Genomic DNA, 15323 nt, shown 5'->3' on the forward strand with positions numbered 1-15323 from the left:
GACGGGGTATTGAGTACAAGCGTTGACAGGTCATGTTACAGTTGTATAGGACTTTGGGTAGACCACATTTGGAATACTGCGTGCAGTTCTGGTCGCCACATTACCAGAAGGATGTGGATGCTTTGGAGAGGGTGCAGTGGAAGTTTACCAGGATGTTGCCAGGTATGGAGGGTGCTAGCTATGAAGAAAAGTTGAGTAGATTAGGATTGTTTTCGTTGGAAAGATGGAGGTTGAAGGGGGACCTGATTGAGGTCTAGAAAATTATGAGAGGTATGGACAGGGTGGATAGCAACAAGCTTTTCCCAAGAGTGGGGGTGTCAGTTACAAAGGGTCACGATTTCAAGGTGAGAGGGGGAATGTTTAAGTGAGATGTGCGTGGAAAGTTTTTTACGCAGAGGGTGGTGGGTGCCTGGAATGCTTTACCAGCGGAGTTGGTAGAGGCGGGCACGATAGCATCATTTAAGAGGCATCTAGATTGGTATATGAACGGGCGGGAAGAGAGGGAAGTAGACGTTGGAAAATAGGAGACATGTTTAGATAAAGGAAATGGATCGGCGCAGGCTGGGAGGGCCGAAGAGCCTGTTTCTGTGCTGTAATTTTCTTTGTTCTTTGTCCTTTAACACTAAGGGCAATTTTGGACACTAAGGGCAATTTATCATGGCCAATCCACCTAACCTGCACATCTTTGGACTGTGGGAGGAAAGCGGAGCACCCTGAGGAAGCTCACGTACACACGGGGAGTATGTGCAGACTCTGCACAGACCGTGACCCAAACCGAAATCGAATCTGGAACCCTGGAGCTGTGAAGCGATTGTGCTATCCACAATGCTACCGTGCTGCCCCAAAGATGTGCAGGGTTGGTGGATTGGCCGCGCTAATTTGCCACTTAATTAGATGAATGAATTGGGTACTCTAAATTTATATTAAAAAAAACACTGAATAGATCCTCAGGGAGCAGGTCTCAAATCAAAGGGGATGATCCGGTAGATTTCTAGTCGAAAGTTTCAACAACTGGCTAACGTCAACTGACAGCAGTCATGGTATTAAAATCCCTGTAGATATTGCACAGGAAAGGGAAGGCGAATTTACAAAAGACAGATTATGGAGGAAGCTCTCATTTTCAGATGGTCAAAGGGAATAAGGCTCGTCTGATATATGAATCCATATTTTTCTTTAGGGAACAGACACTTTAACGGACTGAACTACAGAGTGTGAGGATGTTCAGCAAATCACAAGGGAATGCTGGAAGTACTGTACGGAACAGCAGTATCTGTGAAAAGAGAAATAGTTAACGTTGGAGATCCTGTCCTGTCATTGCAATGACCTGTTGCTCTCTCCACAGAAGCTGCCGGATCAGCTGAATATTTCGAGCATTTTCTGTCTTTATTTCGGGTTTGCAGCATCCGCAGTATTTTGCTATTGAGCCTTTCCTGCTCTGAGGGTTATTGCAGGTCTCTGTGGATGTGATTATCGCAGATTATCCATCTTTGGGTTCTTTATGAATCTCCAACTTTGCGCTTTTGGGAGTGAGCGCGAGACAATCAGATGGATTGACATGATTTATTTGTAAACCTTTAAATCTCCGTCTTTTGCCGAATTTGGACAAGCCCCTCACTGAGGGATCACACACGTCACTCAGTGAATGTCCTCCGGGAACATTGAACGATTTATCGTGAGCTGGTTCCATTTACTGCATTCAGAAGCAGCATTCCCTGTCAGTGAGCAAGTCACACTCGCTGCTGCCGCCTGCTGCCTGTGACCAGCAACAAAACCAATTGCAGAGACACAGCATCACCATGGGACAAATAGTAAGAATAATAACCGCTTTTGTCACAGTAGGCAACATTGAAGTTACTGTGAAGTCCCGACATTCCAGCGCCTGTTCGGGGAGGCCGGTATGGAAATTGAACCCGCGCTGCTGGCGTGGTTCTGCATTACAAGCCAACTGTTTCGACCACTGTGCTAACCCAGTCCCTCAACACAAAGCCCGAGATACAGGATCAGACGGAACGTTTTTTTCCCATTGCACCAACAAATCTATGTCCTTTCAGAGTTCTCCTCGAATTTCTGTAACTCATTTCACAACCATTGGACGGCCCAAAACATTTCACAGACAATAAAGTACTTTTGAACTGTGCAAATTGCTGAACTTTTGAACTGCCTGTTGGGCAACATCAGAAATCCCCATGCGGGGATGGGAGATTGCTGCAAGTGTGCCTCTGAGGCGCAACGGATAGAGCGTTGGACTTCTAGTCACTGTCGTGATGAGACATTCGAAGGTTATGGGTTCGAGTCCCATCAGAGTCACATTTCGAATAACGTTTAACGAAATCAGTATCAGGTTGATCAATGTTCCCAGAGAAGGGAAACTGCCGCCTGGAACCTCCTTCCATCAAGGTGCCTCCAGTCAGCCGCCCACACTTTCCATCAGAATAACGTCACAAACGAAAACACCTCACCATCACAGAACGCCGATTCAGCAAGAAATTAAAATATCTGAACAACACTGACCAGAGGAAGTCTGTTCAAACGTGTGTTCTTGTTGAAAGAAAAAAACGAGGAAGCGACTAGCTGTCTGTCTGGCTATCGCAGGGCAGTAATGTCGGAGCTCCTGATTTACGGAGCAGAGTGCCGCAGCCGAAGCGTGCTGGGCCACTACCGCAAGGTCGAGGAATACGACGCAATTCTCTGCTATTTACATTCCCCTCACACCAAAAGTAAACATAACGCACTTTCCTGTTTGCTTTGCAGCAAATACGTATCAGAATCTTTCTTGCAGTCACATTCCGACATTAATCCCAGGAATGAAGGGGACAGCATGACCCATTACAACATTGTGACGCTGACAAATAGAGAACCGCAGAGAAAATGCTTTAACATCTGAGCAGGTCTGACAGCATCTGTAGGGAGAGAAAAGGCGAACGTTCCGAGTCCAGGTGACACTTTGTCGAAGCTGGACTGGAAACGTTGTCCAGTAGTACCCCACAGAGGACTAATGTAGATATATACTGAAATCCAGTAATACCTCACAGGGGGCAAATAAGGAAATAATCCTTTATCCTGCAATGAATCAGAATAGAAACGGAGTTCCCAACTCCCTCTCTCGGACGGATGTGAACAATCCAACCATCCAGACTATTTACAACAAGACAAGGCGAATTTTACCCGGAGTCCTGGAATCAATAGTAATTCAGCAACCAGAGTCACTGAAGCAGATTACCGAGTCATTAACTAGGCTTTTGCCTGCTGGGTCCTGCTGTGCGAATTTGAGAGGCAATCTCATGTCGTGAGAACAAAGCTTGTCCTTTGAAAGGGAGATATTGGATCTTCTTGAGGTTGAAAATCTGGCCGGAGGAATTTAACCTCGTGAGCGAAAACTCAATATCAGGAGTGGGATTCGAACCCACGCCTCCAGAGGAGATTGCGACCTGAACGCAGCGCCTTAGACCGCTCGGCCATCCTGATGCTTTCCTGCTGCAGTTAAGATGCGTGCTGAAATCGACTTAAATTCGATCTTCATCGTCATTTCATTTCAAACAACGTATGTTTTTCCTACTTTTGAACCCCAGCCAGACTCCTGTATCTGAGTGCATTCCTTGCCATGCCGCTGCGTGTTAAGGAGCTTTTCATTACTGCATTGATGAGATTGCTCCAATCAACAATGAATGAATTACCGCTCTACCTGTTCCTCGCACGAAGATATTGAGAGTCTAAGATCTGAGCGACGTGAAGTATCCAATTGGACAGTTGCATTCTGGCGACTGGAATCTCTCTCCACAGCTGCTTCTGGTGCTGCTTTCGCAGACAAGTCGCCGAAGAACCCCTCCAGTGTCCAAACAGGAGAACGCTCACCCAGTAGAGGCGGCAAAAGTGTTCGGGGAGAAGTCAACTTAGTCATCTCAACTGTACTGTAGGTAGCGGAAGAACACATGTCAAACGGCGGATGAGACTGAAAGCAAAATTTGATACTAATAAAGAAGAAGGCGGATGTTCTGCTAGGTGTAGCGACTTATTTGCTTTTGGTGTGAGTAAGAAAATAAATAGCAGAGGATAGTTTCGATTCATCGACTTCTGGGTTATGGGCCCAGCACGCTCCCGCTGCGCCACTCTGCTATTGGTTGACTTTATCGTGGGCCGGACGTGATGAAAATTGTGAAGAAATCAGCAACAGGTCGATCTATCTTCCCAGAGAGGTTAAACTGCCGCCTCGAATGTCATTCTGTGAAGGCGATTCCAGTTATTCCCCACTTTCCCATCAGAACAACGTCACAGACAAATCACATCACCTTCACAAAACAACCATTCAGCACGAAAGTAAAATATCAGAACGGTGGTGACTGCAATCAGTCTGCTCAAACGTGCTGAAGGAGCAAATGAGGAAGTGAATAGCTGTCTGGTTACCGAAGGGCAGTAATGTCGTAGCTCCTGGTTTATGGAGCAGAGTGCCGCAGCGGAAGCGTGTTGGGCCATTAGCGCAAGTCGAGGAATCGACGCAATTCTCTGCTATTTACATTCTCACTCGCACCAAAAGTAAACATAGCGCTCTTTCCTGTTTGCTTTGCAGCAAATACGTATCAGAATCTTTCTTGCAGTCACATTCCATCATTAATCCCAGGAATGAAGGGGACAGCATGACCCATTACAACATTGTAAAGCTGACAAATAGAGAACCACAGAGAAAATGCTTTAAAATCTGAGCAGGTCTGACAGCATCTGTAGGGAGAGAAAAGGGCGCACGTTCCGAGTCCAGGTGACACTTTGTCAAAGCTGGACTGGAAACGTTATCCAGTAGTACCCCACAGAGGACTAATATAGATATATACTGAAATCCAGTAATACCTCCCAGGGGGCCAATAAGGAAATAAAGCTTTATCCTGCGTTGAATCAGAATAGCAACTGAGTTCCCAACTCCCTTTATCGGACGGATGTGAACAATCCAACCAGCCAGACTATTTACAACAAGACAAGGCGAATTTTACCCGGAGTCCTGGAATAAATAGTAATTCAGCAACCAGAGTCACTGAAGCACATTTTCGAGTCATTAACTAGGCTTTTGCATGCTGGGTCCTGCTGTGCGAATTTGAGCAGCAATCTCATTTCCTGAGAACAAAGGTTGTCCTTTGAAAAGGAGATATTGGATCATCTTGAGGTTGAAAATCTGGCCGAAGGAATATAACCTCGTGGACGAAAACTCATTATCAGGAGTGGGTTTCGAACCCACGCGTCTAGAGGAGACTGCGACCTGAACGCAGCGCCTTAGACTGCTCGGCCATCCTGATGCGGTCCTGTTGCAGCTAAGATCCGTGCTGAAATCGACTTAAATTCGATCTTCATCGTCATTTCATTTCAAACAACGTATGTTTTTCCTACTTTTGAACCCCAGCCAGACTCCTGTATCTGAGTGCCATCCTTGCCATGCCGCTGCGTGTTAAGGAGCTTTCCATTACTGCATTGATGAGGTTGCTCCAATCAACAATGAATGAATTACCGCTCTACCTGTTCCTCGCACGAAGATATTGAGAGTCTAAGATCTGAGCGACGTGAAGTATCCAATTGGAGAGTTGCATTCTGGCGACTGGAAACTATCTCAACAGCTGCTTCCGGTGGTGCTTTCGCAGACAAGTCGCCGAAGAACCCCTCCAGTGTCCAAACAGGAGAACGCTCACCCAGTGGAGGCGGCAAAAGTGTTCTGGGAGAAGTCAACTTAGTCATCTCAACTGTACTGTAGGTAGCGGAAGAACACATGTCAAACGGCGGATGAGACTGAAAGCAAAACTTTGATACTAATAAACAAGAAGGCGGATGTTCTGCTAGGTGTAGCGACTTGTTTGCTTTTGGTGTGAGTGAGAAAATAAATAGCAGAGGATGGTTTCCATCCATCGACTTCTGGGTTATGGGCCCAGCACGCCCCGCTGCGCCACTCTACTATTGGTTGACTTTATCTTGGGCCGGACGTGATGCAAATTGTGAAGAAATCAGCAACAGGTCGATCGATATTCCCAGAGAGGTTAAACTGCCGCCTCGAATGTCATTCTGTGAAGGCGATTCCAGTTATTCCCCACTTTCCCATCAGAACAACGTCACAGACGAATCACATCACCTTCACAGAACAACCATTCAGCACGAAAGTAAAATGTCAGAACGGTGTTGACTACAATCAGTCTGCTCAAACGTGCTGAAGGAGCATATGAGGAAGTGAATCGCTGTCTGGCTACCGAAGGGCAGTAATGTCGTATCTCCTGGTTTAAGGAGCAGAGTGCCGCAGCGGAAGCGTGGTGGGCCATTACCGCAAGTCGAGGAATCGACGCAATTCTCTGCTATTTACATTCGCACTCGCACCAAAAGTAAACATAACGCACTTTCCTGTTTGCTTTGCAGCAAATACGTATCAGAATCTTTCTTGCAGTCACATTCCGACATTAATCCCAGGAATGAAGGGGACAGCATGACCCATTACAACATTGTAAAGCTGACAAATAGAGAACCACAGAGAAAATGCTTCAAAATCTGAGCAGGTCTGACAGCATCTGTAGGGAGAGAAAAGGGCGCACGTTCCGAGTCCACGTGACACTTTGTCAAAGCTGGACTGGAAACGTTATCCAGTAGTACCCCACAGAGGACTAATATAGATATATACTGAAATCCAGTAATACCTCACAGGGGGCCATTAAGGAAATAAAGCTTTATCCTGCAATGAATCAGAATAGAAACGGAGTTCCCAACTCCCTCTCTCGGACGGATGTGAACAATCCAACCAGCCAGACTATTTACAACAAGACAAGGCGAATTTTACCCGGAGTCCTGGAATCAATTGTAATTCAGCAACCAGAGTCACCGAAGCAGATTTTCGAGTCATTAACTAGGCTTTTGCCTACTGGGTCCTGCTGTGCCAATTTGAGCAGCAATCTCATTTCCTGAGAACAAAGCATGTCATTTGAAAATGAGATCTTGGATCTTCTTGAGGTTCAAAATCTGGCCGGAGGAATTTAACCTCGTGGACGAAAACTCAATATCAGGAGTGGGATTCGAACCCACGTCTCCAGAGAAGATTGCGACCTGAACGCAGCGCCTTAGACCGCTCGGCCATCCTGATGCGGTCCTGCTACAACTAAGATCCGTGCTGAAATTGACTTAAATTCTATCTTCATCGTCATTTCATGTCAAACAACGTATGTTTTTCCTACTTTTGAACCCCAGCCAGACTCCTGTATCTGAGTGCCATCCTTGCCATGCCGCTGCGTGTTAAGGAGCTTTTCATTACTGCATTGATCAGTTTGCTCCAATCAACAATGAATGAATTACCGCTCCACCTGTTCCTCGCACGAAGATATTGAGAGTCTAAGATCTGAGCGACGTGAAGTATCCAATTGGAGAGTTGCATTCTGGTGACTGGAAACTATCTCCACAGCTGCTTCCGGTGCTGCTTTCACAGACAAGTCGCCGAAGAACCCCTCCAGTGTCCAAACAGGAGAACGCTCACCCAGTGGAGGCGGCAAAAGTGTTCTGGGAGAAGTCAACTTAGTCATCTCAACTGTACTGTAGGTAGCGGAAGAACACATGTCAAACGGCGGATGAGACTGAAAGCAAAACTTTGATACTAATAAAGAAGAAGGCGGATGTTCTGCTAGGTGTAGCGACTTATTTGCTTTTGGTGTGAGTGAGAAAATAAATAGCAGAGGATGGTTTCGATCCATCGACTTCTGGGTTATTGGATCTTCTTGAGGTTGAAAATCTGGCCGAAGGAATTTAACCTCGTGGACGAAAACTCAATATCAGGAGTGGGATTCGAATCCACGTCTTCGGAGGAGACTGCGACCTGAACGCAGCGTTTTAGAACGCCCGGCCATGGTAATGCGCTGTTGCCGAAATTAAGATCCGCGCACAAATCGACTTAAATTCTATCTTCATCGTCATTTCATGTAAAGCAAGAGATGCTTTTCCTTCTTTTTAACCGCAGCCCATGTCCTGTATCTGAGTGCCATCCCTGTTCAAGCCGCTGGGGGTAATTAGCTTCTCATTACTGCATTGATCAGTTTGCTCCAATCAACAAGAACGGATTTTCCGCTCTTTCAGTTCCTCACAGTGAGATATTGAGAGTCTATGATCTGAGCGACCTGAAGTATCCAATTGGAGAGTTAAATTCTGGCGACTGGAATCTCTCTGAACCGCTGCATCTGGTCCTGCTTTCACTGAAAAGTAGCCGAAGAACCCCTCCAGTGTCCAAACAGCAGAACGGTCATACAGAAGAGGCGGCAGAAGAGAGTTCTGGGTGAAGTCAATTTAGTCACCTCGACTGTACTGTGGGGAGCTGAAGAACAAGTGTCAAGGAACGTTGCGGCCCTTTCCCTCCGTCCCTCCTCCTCTTGTCAGAAATGACCACTGTGAGGAGGAGAAGCAAGGGTAAAGGATCATCTCTCGGCCAGCTGCTAAGTGATTGGCTGGTGACTGCTTGGTAGTTTTTTTTTCTTTTTTGTTCTTGTCCTGTCTTGTCGTTATTGTGAAGTTAACTTCAGTGTTAAGTCGTGGCAGGAGATCTTTGACCCGTATTGTGCTTCTCCTTTGCGATGTGGGACTCCAGGAAACCTTCCAGTGTCCCTAACTCATTCACTTGCAGGACATGTGTCCAACTGCACCTCCTGTCAGACTACTTGGCGACTCCGGAGCTGCAGCTGGATTCAGGTAGGAGCATCCGCAATGCTGAGGAAATAATGGTTAGCATGTTCAGTAAGTTGACCACCCCTCAGATAATGATTACAGAGGAAGATTGGGAATGGGTGACGACAAGACAGATGCTGAGTAGGAAGGCAATGCAGGGGTGCCCTGCGGACACCTCCCTCCACAACAAATATACCGTTTTGGACACTGTTTGGGAAGATAGATCCCCAGGGCTACGTGGCAGTAGCCACGTCATGGCACCGCAGCTGGCTCTGCTGCACAGGAGGGAAGGAAAACGAGTGGCAGTGCTATTGTGGTAGGGTTGTCAATGGTAAGGGGAATAAATCGTCGTTTCTGCTGCCATAAGCTGGACTCCACGATGGTGTGTTGTGTCCCTGGTGCAAAGGTCAAGGATGTCTCGGAGCAGCCCCAACAGGGCATTCTGAATGGGGAGGGTGAACAGCCAGCTGTCGTGATGAAGGGGCTGTTTAGCACAGAGCTAAGTCGCTGGCTTTGAAAGCAGACCAAGCAGGCCAGCAGCACGGTTCGATTCTCTTAACACCCTCCCCGAACAGGCGCCGGAATGTGGCGACTAGGGGCTTTTCACAGTAACTTCACTTGAAGCCGATTCGTGACAATAAGCGATTTTCATTTCTATTTTTCATTCCATATAGGCACCAACAATATAGGTTAGAAAATAAGGATGAGGTCCTACAAGCGGAATTTAGGGAGTAGGAGAGAAGTTAAAAGAAGAACTTCCAAATGTCGTAATCTCAGTATTGCTACCAGTGCCACGTGATGATCGGAGTGGGAATGGCAGTACAGGGCGAGGTGAATGTGTTGCTTGACGGATTGTGCAAGCGGAGGGATTCAAGTTCCTGAGACATTGGGACAAGTTCTCGGGGAGCTGGGCCAGTACAAATCAGATGGTCTGCATCTGGGCAGGACCTGATCAATATCCGGGAGTCTGTTTGCTGGTGCTGTTGAGGAGCCTTTAAACCAATGTGGCCGGGGGACGAGAACCGATGCAGGACGCCGGAGGGCGGTAAGGGGGGAACAGAAACAACCGGCAGTAGAGCGAAACGAGGAAGGCAGCGAAACCAAAGACTAAAGTCAAAAATTGCCATATTACATCATAATTCTAAAAAGACAATGAATGTCAAACAACAAGCCCGAACTCTCTGTCTCAATGTGAGGAGAATTTGTATTAAGGTTGATGTATTGACTGTGCTGTCAATCATTAACGGATATGATGTAATTGGGATCACGGAGACCTGGCTCCAGGATGACCAGGATGGGAATTCAACGTCCAACGTTGACTCAGCATCAACTCAACGTTCTCTGTTTGAGAAATACATTAAATTCGGACTGTCCTACCCGGTGCGTCTTTGGGTGACCTATGGGAACCGGGAGCTGTACATTTATTCTCCGGAAGAGGTGGCTATTTTTATGAAAGACAATAATCTGGCTTAAGGACTCTTAAATTCGAAATGTGGTGGGCTGAGTTTAAGGGAAGGGATGAAGTGGCGGGGAGGAGACAAAAATCGTTCTGTGTTTTGCATTGTATTTTTTTAAATTTCAGTCTTTTAATTCTGTGAGTTAAGTTGTGATGTTCGGGAAGAAAAGGATTTGGGTGCTGTCTTTTTTTAAATTCTCTCTTTTCTTTTCTTTCTTCTGTCATTTGATTTTGATGTATTGCTTTATGTACTGGATCACAGAGGAAAGAAAGTTTTATTTGCGACGGGGTGTGTTTTTTTCCGGTAAGAAAGATGGTTGTTTCTTGCATGCATAATTTTGCTTCAGCTGCTTGAAGCTTCTTCTCTTCTCCTTGATTGTCTTTGAAGGTGATGTGACTGATAAGAATCGATCAAAGGGGGAGGGGTTGAATCTTGCAATCTGGTGTCACGACTTTTAAACTCAAATTGCTGTAGTCTGAGTTTGGGGGAACGGACAGGTTGGCGGGGAGGTGAGAATAAAGTGTGTTGCTTTGTCTTGTTAAAATTGTGGTCTTTTAGTTCTGTGAGTTAAGTTGCGATGTTCGGGAAGAAAAGGGTTTTGGTGTTTTATTTCTTTTTCTTTCATCTCTTCTTGTGTAATATGATTTTGATTTCTTGCTTTATGTACTGGATTACAGAGGGAATCGCTTTAAAGGTGCGATGGGTTGTTTTAGTTTCTGCAAAAAAGATGGTTGATTCTTGCATGCAGAATTTTGCTTGAGCTGCTTTAAACCACTTCTTTTGTTTTTGATTCTGTTTAAAGGTGATAGGACTGATAAGAATCGGTTAAAGAGGGAGGAGTTGGACTCATTCCCTGCGCGATGGGGGATGGTTTGTTTGCTTTTTGGAATTGTTGTTCCTGTGTTGAGTGCTTGAGTTATTGCTAGGTGTGATCGAATCTGGCAGTCGTAGGTTTTATGATGCCAGAGGGTGAGAGATTCTGAACTAGCTGAATAGCTGGTTCACGGGATCAAAGTGGGGGGAGAGCTTAGGAACGACGAAGAGGAGGGGAGGGGCGGGAGGGAGGGTATTGCTGACGGGTAATGGACAGTTAGGAGACTGGAGATGGAAATCAGACGGCGGTCGCCACCGAGGGACGGATCAAGTGAGGTGCGGAATACGGGCTAGGAGCTGGCCTGGGAAAGGCCATGGTTCACCGGCAGCGGAGGTGGGGGAAAAAGCCCCCCCCCCCCACCTCCGACCAGACAAGTTACATGGAATGTTCGTGGACTAAACAGGCCGGTTAAGGGAGCAGGTGTGTTCGCACACCTGAGATAGTTAAAAGTGGACGGGGCTATGTTACAAGAGACACACTTGAAGCTGGGAGACCAAATAAGATGAAGAAGGGATGGGTCGAGCAAGTGTTTCATTCAGGACTGGACTTTAAAACAGGAGGGGGTGGCTATCCTGATTAATAAAAGGGTGACATTCGAGGTGGGAAGAATAGACGTAGACCCGGAAAGCAGATTTATTACGGTTAGCTGGAAGCTAGAGGGAATGGCAGTGGTGCTGGTGAAAATATATGCCCCAAACTGGGATGATGCCGCGTTTATCAGGAAGGTGCTGGGAAAGATCCCAGACCTTGACTCACATCGGCTGATCATGGGGGGTGACTTTAATACGGTCCTGGACCCGAGGTTGGACCGGTCGAGTGCTAGATAGGGGAAACTATCAGCAATGGCAATGGAACTGCGGGGTTTCATGGAGCGCATGGGAGGGGGGATCCGTGGAGACCTGAAAGACCAAGGAGCAGGGAATATTTGTTCTACTCCCATGTACATAAGGCGTACTCCAGGATACATTTCTTCATGCTTGATAAAACACTGTTAGCAGAGGTTGAGGAAAATGCGTACTCAGCAGTTGTGGTCTCAGATCATGCACCACACTTGATAGACCTACGGGCAGATACTGGAATGTCCCAGCGCCCACAGTGTAGACTAGGTACAGGGATGTTAGTGGATGAGGAGATCTGTGAGTGAGTGAAAGACGCCATTTGGGGGTACAGAAAGTACAATGACGCGGGAAAGACTGCAGATGCGGTGGTCTGGGAGGCACTGAAAGTGGTAATTAGAGGGGAATGTAGTTCGATTCGAGCCCACGGGGATAAAACTGAGCGGTCGGAGCTGGACAGGTTGGGAGGAGAAATCTTACAGGTGGACAGGAGATATTCAGATTCTCCAAATGAGAAGCTCCTGAAGGAGCGTCAGAGACTTCCAATGGAGTTTGGGCTCCTTTTCACAGGAAAGGGGGAGGGTCAGCTGAAGAGGGTAAAGGGTTATAGTCACCTGGGTTGGCCATTTCCTCACGCAAAATGGAAGAACGCAAAGATTGCAGGGTAAAATGGACATTGACAAAGAAACAAGCAGTCTGCAGAATCCCCTGTATTCTAGCTGCTACAGAAACCCGAGAGAATTGTAACTAACGAGAAACAATAGGGGCAGCACGGTAGCATGGTGGTTAGCATAAATGCTTCACAGATCCAAGGGTCCCAGGTTCGATTCCCGGCTGGGTCACTGTCTGTGCGGAGTCTGCACGTCCTCCCCGTGTGTGCGTGGGTTTCCTCCGGGTGCTCCGGTTTCCTCCCACAGTCCAAAGATGTGCGGGTTAGGTGGATTGGCCATGCTAAATTGCCCGTCGTGTCCTAAAAAGTAAGGTTAAAGGAGGGGGGGGGGGTTGTTGGCTTACGGGTACAGGGTGGATATGTGGGTTTGAGTAGGGTGATCATTGCTCGGCACAACATCGAGGGCTGAAGGGCCTGTTCTGTGCTGTACTGTTCTATTCTATACGCATATTAAGTGAGCGATTCATGGTGATTCCCAGGCACAATGGACACAACAGTTAAGTGTAATTGAAACATTCTATGGAAGGTCAGACACTCCGACGCCAGTGGAATCTAAGACAAAGGACACCAATAAGGTGTAAGGAACTGCCCGGTGATCGAGGAACGGCACCGTTACTGGGGAAATTCAAATCAATCGATTGGGAAGAGACCCAATCGATTTCAGGTTTATAGAAGGTCCGCCCTGAAGGATGAGAAGCCCCTGGGATCTACAAAAGTCAGGTCCGAGAACTGATTCGCTCTCTTAGCCGGCCCTCCCAGCAGTACATCTTCGCAGCTCTCGAAGAACCTTGAGAAGGAGATGCCTGGCCAGCAGCCGCCATCAAGTAAGTGTCATACAACGCACGCTACGAGAGTAGACACTCCTGACCCCTTTAGTCCACACTGACTGGAAACCTGCGGACCCAGTGCAGAGCAAGAGACCATTGTTCCCTGATCCGGCAGGTCCCTTATCCAGATAAGTATTTGGCCTATTAGCAGTAGGATTAGTTTAGCCGTAATATTATGAACATGAGTAGTAAATAACTGTGTTATAATAAACGTGTCTTGTTTTGAACTTACTAACTGGTGTTGAGTTATTGATTTGAACTTGAACTTGAGCCTTGCGGCGGTGTCATAACGATACCTGGCGACTCTAGAGCTAAGTAATAAACAGAGCCAATTGAGTGTAAAGCACACTCACCCAGAACGAGCAACATGGGGCAATATATGAACATAGGGAAAAAGCCAGCAGGATGCTGGCACATCAGCTGAGAAAACAGGAGGCAGCGAGAGAAATAGGGAAAATAAAGGATTTGAGGGGGAAGACGGTGACGGACCCGGGGGAAGTGAATGAAATGTTCCGGCAATTTTATAGCCAGCTAAATGAGAGTCGGAACCCCCATTTGGGAGGAGGGCATAAATCAATTCCTGGGAAGGCTAGAGTTCCCGAAGGTAAATGAGGAGCTGGTGGAGGCCCTGGGGGCCCCTATTGGGCTTGGAGAGGTGATAGATGGTCTGCAGGCGATGCAATCGGGTAAAGCCTTGGGACCTGATGGGTTCCCAGTGCAATTTTTTAAGAAGTTATCTGGGTTACTGGGGCCAATCCTGGTTACGTCTTGCAACATGTCTAAGGAGCTGGAAGTACTCCCCCATCACAGGCATCGATCTCTTTCATCCTGATGCGTGACAAGGATCCGGAGACCTGTGCGCCATACAGGCCAATCTCGTTCTTGAATGTAGATGCCAAATTTTTGGCATAGATCCTGGCCTCTCGAATAGAGGATTGTGTCCCGGAGATAATTGAAGAGGATCGGACAGGATTTGTAAAGGACAGGCATCTGACATCCAATATTAGACGGCGTCTTAATGTAATTATGATGCCAGCGGAGGGGTGCGAGGCTGAGGTGGTAGTTGCCATGGACACGGAGAAGGCTTTAGACCGAGTGGAGTGGAAATAACAATGGGATATTTTTGGCATCCTTGGGTTTGGCAGGGATTTGTGCAGTGGGTCCGGCTATTTAAATTCGCTTATTGTCGCAAGTAGGCTTCAATGTAGTTACTTTGTACAAGAACCTGGTGGCAAATGTAAATACTAGCCGAGTTCGGTCAGAATAATTTACTCTATGTCAGTGGAGAAGGCAGGGATGCCCGCTCTCCCAATCACTGTTTGCCGTAACCATATAACTGTAGCCATCTGGGATGTTCAGTTTCGGTGTATAAAATGGACACTCGCAGAGCATACAGGGAACGAAGGACAATGCAAAGCAACAAGCAACAAGCAACGAGCCTGAATCTATATTTGGAAGGCAGTCAGCAGACGGAAGCGAAACTCTGGGTCGATTTACATATTGATGGCCCATCTCTGAGGAACAAACGACTCATGCTTAGGTAGCCGATACTGTCTCTGACATTCTGGTGCCACGACCCCAACCAGAAGACACAAACAAAGCAAGGTCAACGGCCACCTAGGACACGCCCAGCCATCAAGGCACCCGCCCCTTTATTTGCTTAGATCGATCACAATGATCCAGAAGCGGCCCAATTAATTGGGTCCAAGTTTAAGGCCCGCCTAAAAGTGCCCGAAGCCCCCCCATGTCTATGAAGGAACCGGCGCGAAAGGTTCAGCCTCTTGGGTTTGCCTCCCAAGCAGAATGACCCTTCCACCAGCATCACCAGAAGCAAGTAAGTTCAAGGTCAATGCTCGCTACCAGACGAACAACCTTAGCTGTACTTCTGTAACCTCTATGAACCCAACAGCCTCAGATCCGTACAACGGCCATTGTTCCTCTGACCTAAGTAGGCACCTGAAGTTACATATCGGTGTTAGTAATAGATACAGTTTAGCCTGTAAG

General features: G+C 47.1%; 2 non-coding genes across 2 annotated transcripts; both read right to left on the reverse strand.

Moving 5' to 3' along the window:
- Positions 1-3382: 3382 nt before the first annotated feature.
- trnal-cag lies at positions 3383-3465 on the reverse strand. The gene has a single exon. It is a non-coding gene; the product is annotated as a tRNA-Leu (tRNA).
- Positions 3466-7010: 3545 nt separating this feature from the next.
- trnal-cag lies at positions 7011-7093 on the reverse strand. Its single transcript has one exon. It is a non-coding gene; the product is annotated as a tRNA-Leu (tRNA).
- Between the last annotated feature and the right edge of the window lie 8230 nt (positions 7094-15323).

The sequence above is a fragment of the Scyliorhinus canicula genome, chromosome 31, assembly GCF_902713615.1.
Source record: "Scyliorhinus canicula chromosome 31, sScyCan1.1, whole genome shotgun sequence".
NCBI classification, from domain to species: domain Eukaryota; kingdom Metazoa; phylum Chordata; class Chondrichthyes; order Carcharhiniformes; family Scyliorhinidae; genus Scyliorhinus; species Scyliorhinus canicula.